The sequence below is a fragment of the Carlito syrichta genome, unplaced genomic scaffold (genome assembly GCF_000164805.1).
Source record: "Carlito syrichta isolate Samal-C Ts95f unplaced genomic scaffold, Tarsius_syrichta-2.0.1 Scaffold289259, whole genome shotgun sequence".
Lineage (NCBI taxonomy): Eukaryota > Metazoa > Chordata > Mammalia > Primates > Tarsiidae > Carlito > Carlito syrichta.
This window is the reverse complement of record NW_007233355.1, coordinates 13,895-20,841: the sequence shown is the minus strand read 5'-3', so window position 1 is coordinate 20,841 and position 6,947 is coordinate 13,895.

Sequence of the window (6,947 nt, the reverse complement as noted above, 5' to 3'; positions counted from 1 at the left end):
GTTAGCAGGGGAACATTAACTTATCTGGCTAATAAGGTCTTCTATACAAGCTGAAGGGACAAGGCCCTGCAGAAACAAGATGTTTTACTCATTCAAAAAGCACTGATTGAGCATGTGTCCATGCCTGGCACTGCATCAGCCAAGGGGACAGATGAAGATGAATGGATGAGGTATGGTTCCTTGGCCTGATGAAACTTACAGTGTGCTGAGAATTATAAGAGATTGTCCCTAAAGTTTATTCAAGCTTTAAAACTGCAAGAATTCCTGATTTGTCTGGAGTTATACAACCTACCTGCTACAGAGAAGCTTTCTACCCTTTTCCTTACTCACAGTCCACCGCCTCCCATAAAAGTACAAAAAGAGAGATTATTGCATCCAGACAGCCTCTTGGTTCAGCAGTGACTCTGTGCACAAGAATGACAAGCAAATGGCAAAACTGGACAAGTGAAGACAGCATTACTTCCACTGCCTTATGGAACGATCTCAGCTCTTACCACACACACCACTGTTGTTGCAAGGCATACAGCCATAACCTTCCAACGGCTAACTTCACACATTGGATGTGGCTGCCACCAAAGATGGTACTGTAGAGCGGATTTTGCACAATTCCTATTCCTGCACCACTAGCTTGTTATTGAGTCTGAGATGGGCCTGTCAACGTGGGAAGCGTAAATAAAGTGCTCTTGTGTTCACTGCAAGGAGAATGGTAACTTCAGTTTCCACAGTGTGATTATATTACCTGAGAGAATCCCCAAATGTCCCTATTTCTTCCTCCCACCCAATCAATATGTACCCCGTCTGGGGCTGTGCTCTGAGTTATATTTTTAGTTATATTTTTATCAATTCAAGTGGTTTTCTTCTTTGTACATAAGCCTCTTGTGAGATTATTTAGTGTGTGCTAGGATACTCACATCTAATCATTTCATATATACCAGGGTGCCAAAAAAATGTATAAACGTTTTAAGAGATGCTAGCCGTAATCAGGTGTCTGGACACAAATGGTAACCACTTTGAGCACCTCTTGTTATTGCAGAAGTCAAATGTGACTTGCATTCATTTTATTGAGTATAACAATTTGAAACAGTTTTTTCTTCTTAAAATGTTTATACATTTTTTGGCACCCTCTCTCTATATATGTGTGGGGGTTTTTTTCCTTTTTTTCCTTTTTCTTTCTTTCTTTTTTTTTTGAGTTAGAGTCTCACTCTGTCACCCAGGCTGGAGTGCAGTGGCATGCTCATGGCCACCCCAGGGTCAACCTGCTGGGCTCCAGCAGTCCTTCCACCTCAGTCTTCCAATTAGCCGAAACTACAGGTGCATGCTACCACATCGGCTATTTGTTTTTTAGAAAAGAGGTCTCTTCTAGTTTCCCAGGCTGGTCTCAATCCCACAGGCTCAGGCAATACACTTGCCCCAGCCTCCCAGAGTGCTGGGATTATAGGCTGAACCACTGAACCTGGCCTATGTGTATGTCTTTAAAAATGAGTTTATGAGTATGTTTTATCCAAATCCAGGTAGGCAGCAACTTCATCAAGGAAAAATACTTCTTTATGAGATCTGTCTGCCATCATCCCGCTGGACTTCTAGTAGTACCTCTGCCATCACTACATGCTGGAGAGTATTTTTTCCTTTTTCAGTCTTCAAAATTAGATAGCTGTCAGTGTCGTCAACTGAAACCAACTGGAGCCATTGACCTGTTTGCTATCTCGCAAATTGGAAAGGAAGTAAAAGCTATAAAGGAAACACTTGAGAGTCTTGCCTACGAAAAAAAATCACCTTTGGGCCATGGGTAGCTCTTTATTCCCTCTTAAGTGCTACAAGTCCCCCTATGCAGTCTTTCTTCCCCCAAGTAGCCCAGTGTCTCTGTTTTCTCTGCCATCTTTTGAGTTGACCTGTAACTGCCAGAATGATCTCTTTAAAGCTCTGCTTTAAGCATTGCCAATCTCCTGTATTTAAACTCTTCTGTGACCTCATTTTGCTCAACAAATTAAGGTTTAATTTAATTAAAACCTCTTAGAATCGGATCCCTGCCATCCTTTCAACACTTCCCCCCACTTCCTCTCTCTCTGTTCTCTTTCTCTTGCACATGGTCACCATTCTTCTTTTACATGGGATGTCTACTCCATCACTTCTTTTGTTTTTTGAGTTGGAGTCTCACTAGGTCACCCAGACTGGAGTGCAGTGGCCACTCCCCGGCCACCGCAGCCTTGCCTGCTGGGCTCTGGCGATTCTTCCACCTCAGCCTTCCAAGTAGCCGGAATTACAGGCATGCGCTACCATGCCTGGCCTGATTTTTTGATTTATTGTAGAGATGAGGTCTCGCTGCCCAGGTGGGTCTCGAACCCACGGGCTCAGGCAATCCACTCACCTCAGCCTCCCAAAGGCGCGGGATTACAGGCTGAGCCACTGAGCCTGGCTTACTCCATCACTTCTATTTAGCCCTCGGTCACTGTAGTTCCCGCAGGACTCCTATGATCAAACTTTCCTTATTTCCTCAACCGGATTTACTTTCTTCCCCTTTCAATCCCCCGTAGACATATTTTTCTAAATTGATGTCTAATTTGCACATATCAGATGTGTGGATTCTACATGTCTGGCTTAGTGCGTTTTGATTCAGGCAACCATCACCCCATCTGAGGTATAGAACATTTCCACCTCCCCGGACAACTCCGCCATACTCCATTCCCAGGAGGCCTGCAGCCTGAGTTGGCCACTCAAGTGACTTCCATTACAACAGCCTGGCTCATTCTAGAACTTCATTTAAATGGAATCATACAGCCGGGCTCGGTGGCTCAGCCTGTAATCCCGCGCCTTTGGGAGGCTGAGGTGAGTGGATTGCCTGAGCCCGCGGGTTCGAGACCCGCCTGGGCAGCGAGACCTCATCTCTACAATAAATAAAAAAAAAAAAAATCAGCTGGGCGTGGTAGCGCATGCCTGTAATTCCAGCTACTTGGAAGGCTGAGGAGGAAGGATTGCCAGAGCCCAGCAGGTAGAGGCTGCGGTGGCCGGGAGTGGCCACTGCACTCCAGTCTGGGCGACAGAGTGAGACTCCAACTCAAAAAAAAAAAAAAACAAAAAACAAATATATGGAATCATACAATGTGTACTCTACAGTACCTGGGTTCTTTTGCTTCACACAATGTTTTTGAGATTCTTCTATGTTATTAGTTGTAGCAATCTTTTTTTTTCTTTTTATGACCGAGTAGTATTTCATTTTGTGAATGTAGTTTCTTCTTTATCTTTTTTAACATTTCAATGATTATTTGTGCTCCCACTATTTCAGTCCATCAAAATATGAGGCATACCAACATTTTTTACATTTCTTATGAAGCATTATGATAATTTGTAAGCTTATTTCCCTTCTGTATTGCATTTTTCTGTAAAAAGAAGGGAGTGAGAAGGAAGCCATTTTCTTTCATTCCTGTAGTATTCTAGGTGTCAGGCTAAGCTACCTCCTTTAACCCTCACCACTGTCCTATGAGGTAAAGACGCTGTTTTACAGATGAGGAAACTGAGACTTGAAGGCATTAAGTATCCCGCCTCAGGTTACACATGTTGTGAGGGGAGCACAATTTTAACAAGAATGCTCCAAACTTTAAAGCCCTTACATTTATTTCTGCATCATGCTTTGCATTCTGTGTAAAATCCTACAACTGTGATTAGTATGCCATTGTTTGTTGAGTGGAGGGATATATTCTGTACTCTGTAAGCATCCTTAAAAGTTGCATTAGGTTGCGGTACAAATACACGATGAAATATTACACAGCCATAAAAAAAGGACACAATTATGAACTTCGCAGCAACTTGGATGGACTTAGAGTCTATAATACTGAGTGAACAATCACAGAAACAAATAACTGAGTATCACATGTTCTCACTCATAAGCAGACCTTGAACAATTATTGTAAAACTATAAGAGAATGATTGGCAGTAGTGGGAAACTGCTGGGAGGGGGCGGAGAAGCAGAATTGGCGTAGTGGGAATCTGCCTGGGGAAGGGAAGACACACATCATTAACAAAGGTACCTGCATAATGAACATTTGTATACCAAACCCTGAATTGTACCCCACATCTTTAAAATTAAAAAAAAAATTTTTTTTAAGTTTCATTATGTTGTGGTACATATACACGATGGAATATTACACAGTCATAAAGAAGGACAAAATTATGAATTTTGCAGCAACTTGGATGGACTTAGAGTCTATAATACTGAGTGATCCATCACAGAAACAAAGAGCCGAGTATCACATGTTCTCACTCATAAGCGGACCTTGAACAATTATCATAATACTATAAGAAAGGGATTTGCAGTAGTGGAAAAATGCCAGGGGAGGTGGTGGCACACATCATCAACAAGGGTACCTGCATAATGAACATTTGTATACCTAACCCTGAATTGTACCCCACATCTTTAAAATTAAAAAAAATTAAAAGTTGCATTATGTTAGACCAATAATCATAGAAACAAAAGTACACAGTAAGGCTGTGTGATGAAATGTCCTAACTAACCATCACTACCCAGTCCTAAGGTAAGTAACAAAGTGACAACAGTCAACCTTCCTAGGAAAGCAGTAGGTACCTGTTATGCTTCTCATTATATTCTTGGATGCATAATTATAGATGTTTCTCATATTCCATCAACTAGACTTTCCATAATTTCAAATCTTTCTTCAGTGCTTCCTATTTCAGACACTCTTGTCTAATGTAGTAGAAATAATACAGATTGAGGATCCTGACAGACCTATATACAAATTTTATCTGCACCTACTTACTATCTTCGTGAGCTTGGCCAAATCACTTATCTAAGCCGCAAGTTCCTTATTTTTAAAATGATCGCAATAACATTTACTTTTCATTATTGCTGGAAGAATTTGTACAGGTTTGCATAGCGTTTTTAGCACAATACTTCACACAGGATTAATAAATATTTTTCATGTTCAATATTGTGATCCTCAAAAACCAACTCTCCCTATTATTCTGATCTCCACTGCCTAGTAAATATCTCCTGGATTATCTGTTAATAAAGAAGGATCATCACACAACAAACATGCTGGAAATAATTTAAATATAATTTTTATGTAGTTTTTAATAGTTCTGTAACACTAACCACCACTGAAAAGAAATCTTTGCTGCTTGTTGTAGCAGGTTCTAGATATTCCTTGTTTTCTATATAGTCTATTTTTCTTTCCTATGGGAAAACTCTTTTTGGGGGGAACCACAAAGTTTAGTTCACTTTTCTTGCTAATAATAGTTGGCACCATTTTGTTAAAAAACAATAACAACAACAAACTCTTGAAAACTCACCAGCCTAGTCCTGCAGGAAGGGAGGGTTTAGGACGTTGTTCAAATGAATGACAGTATAAAGGAGTACAAGGTCCAGTAGTTAAATTTACGAACTCATCCTAGAAAAAGTGCTACATGCCTCACCGCTGAATATCACTATGGTCATCTTTGAAGTACTCCCCTTGGAAAGCTAGGCACCAATGCCTAATCCACCTGTCAAAGCAATTTTAGAACTCCTTTTCTGGAATGACCATCAGAACCATTGTGGAATTATCCTTGACATCCTGAAGGTCATTAAATATCTTCCTTTCAATAGTTCCTTTGTCTTCAGGTAAATTTTTTAAAAAGTCATTGGGCCCAGATCAGGTGAGTAGGGAGGGTGCTCCAATACAGTTACTTGTACAATACTGCCAACATAAGCATACGTGGCAAGTTCAAAACTTAATTGTCAGACCTCAATAAATAATGCCAACAGCTCTGATGGTCAATTCAGAGAAAGAGTTCTAAAATTGTTTGACTAGACACTGGCCTCGGTGCCTAACTTCCCAATGGCAGTACTTAGAAGGTGACCATGGTGATACTCAGCAATGAGGTATGTAGCACTTTTTCTAGGATGGTTCACAAAATTAATTGTGGAACCTCATTTATTTTAGTGGTTAAGTATGTGGACTGTAGAGTCACCATCTGTCTCAGAATCCCTGCTCTCACATCACCAATTGTATGATCCAGGACAGGCACTTACCCTAATCTGCAAACTGGGTTTGATAATACTGGAATTTACTCACAGGGTTGTTGGAGAATGGAGTGAAATCACACATGTAGCATGCATAAAAGACTGTCTGACATACTGCAAATTTGCAATAATTGTGTTTAATTTTAATAAGCATAATAAGTATGATTGTTGTCAGTATGATGGGGGTCATAAGTGAGGGTCTGCCTTAGCCAATTGCCAGTTAAAATAATAACTGAGGAAAGCATCTGTTTGGTTTTCCCCAGTTAACTTGTTTTCCTGTTTCTTCTCCAGGGGTTAATCTTTCCTGATAGAAAAGCACAGGACACGTGAACCTCCTAAACCATTAATAGGGAAAATGGTTGTTTTCCACAGGTATCTGAGCTGATCTCTCCCTTTGAAAACCACAGAGGCTGAATGGAACCACAGTTGGAAAAGTAAAGAGTAGAGTGGTGTCTGGGTATGAAGACTTGAAAACAAGTGTATTGCCATGACTAGACACTGACTAAGCATACACGAAGCCCTACCGTGTCTACAAAGAGCAAAAATGAACCTCCAAGGAACTCACAAAAGGAGTATGAACTTTAGATAGAAGCCATGGAAAAGAGAATACTACCATCTGTGGTATCTGATTCCTGGTGAAGCAGACAAGCCATGACTGCATTAAAGGGGGAATCTTGACCCATGAGGTAGGAAGATTATACCCAGAGGAAAATCCAGTGTAGCAAAGGAAAAGCCTTACCTAGAAGAAGAAGAGGAAGGAAAAGAAAGCAGAGGAGGAAGAAGAGGAAGCAATCATATAAAGACAAGGGGAGGTGAAATGAGTTCAAATAAGAACCAGACCTACGTCATGGAAGGGCCACAGTTTATTCATTTGACCACTGTCTCTGAAACCTGGAGCAGGTAGAACCTGAACTCCACCTGTTTGATATACATG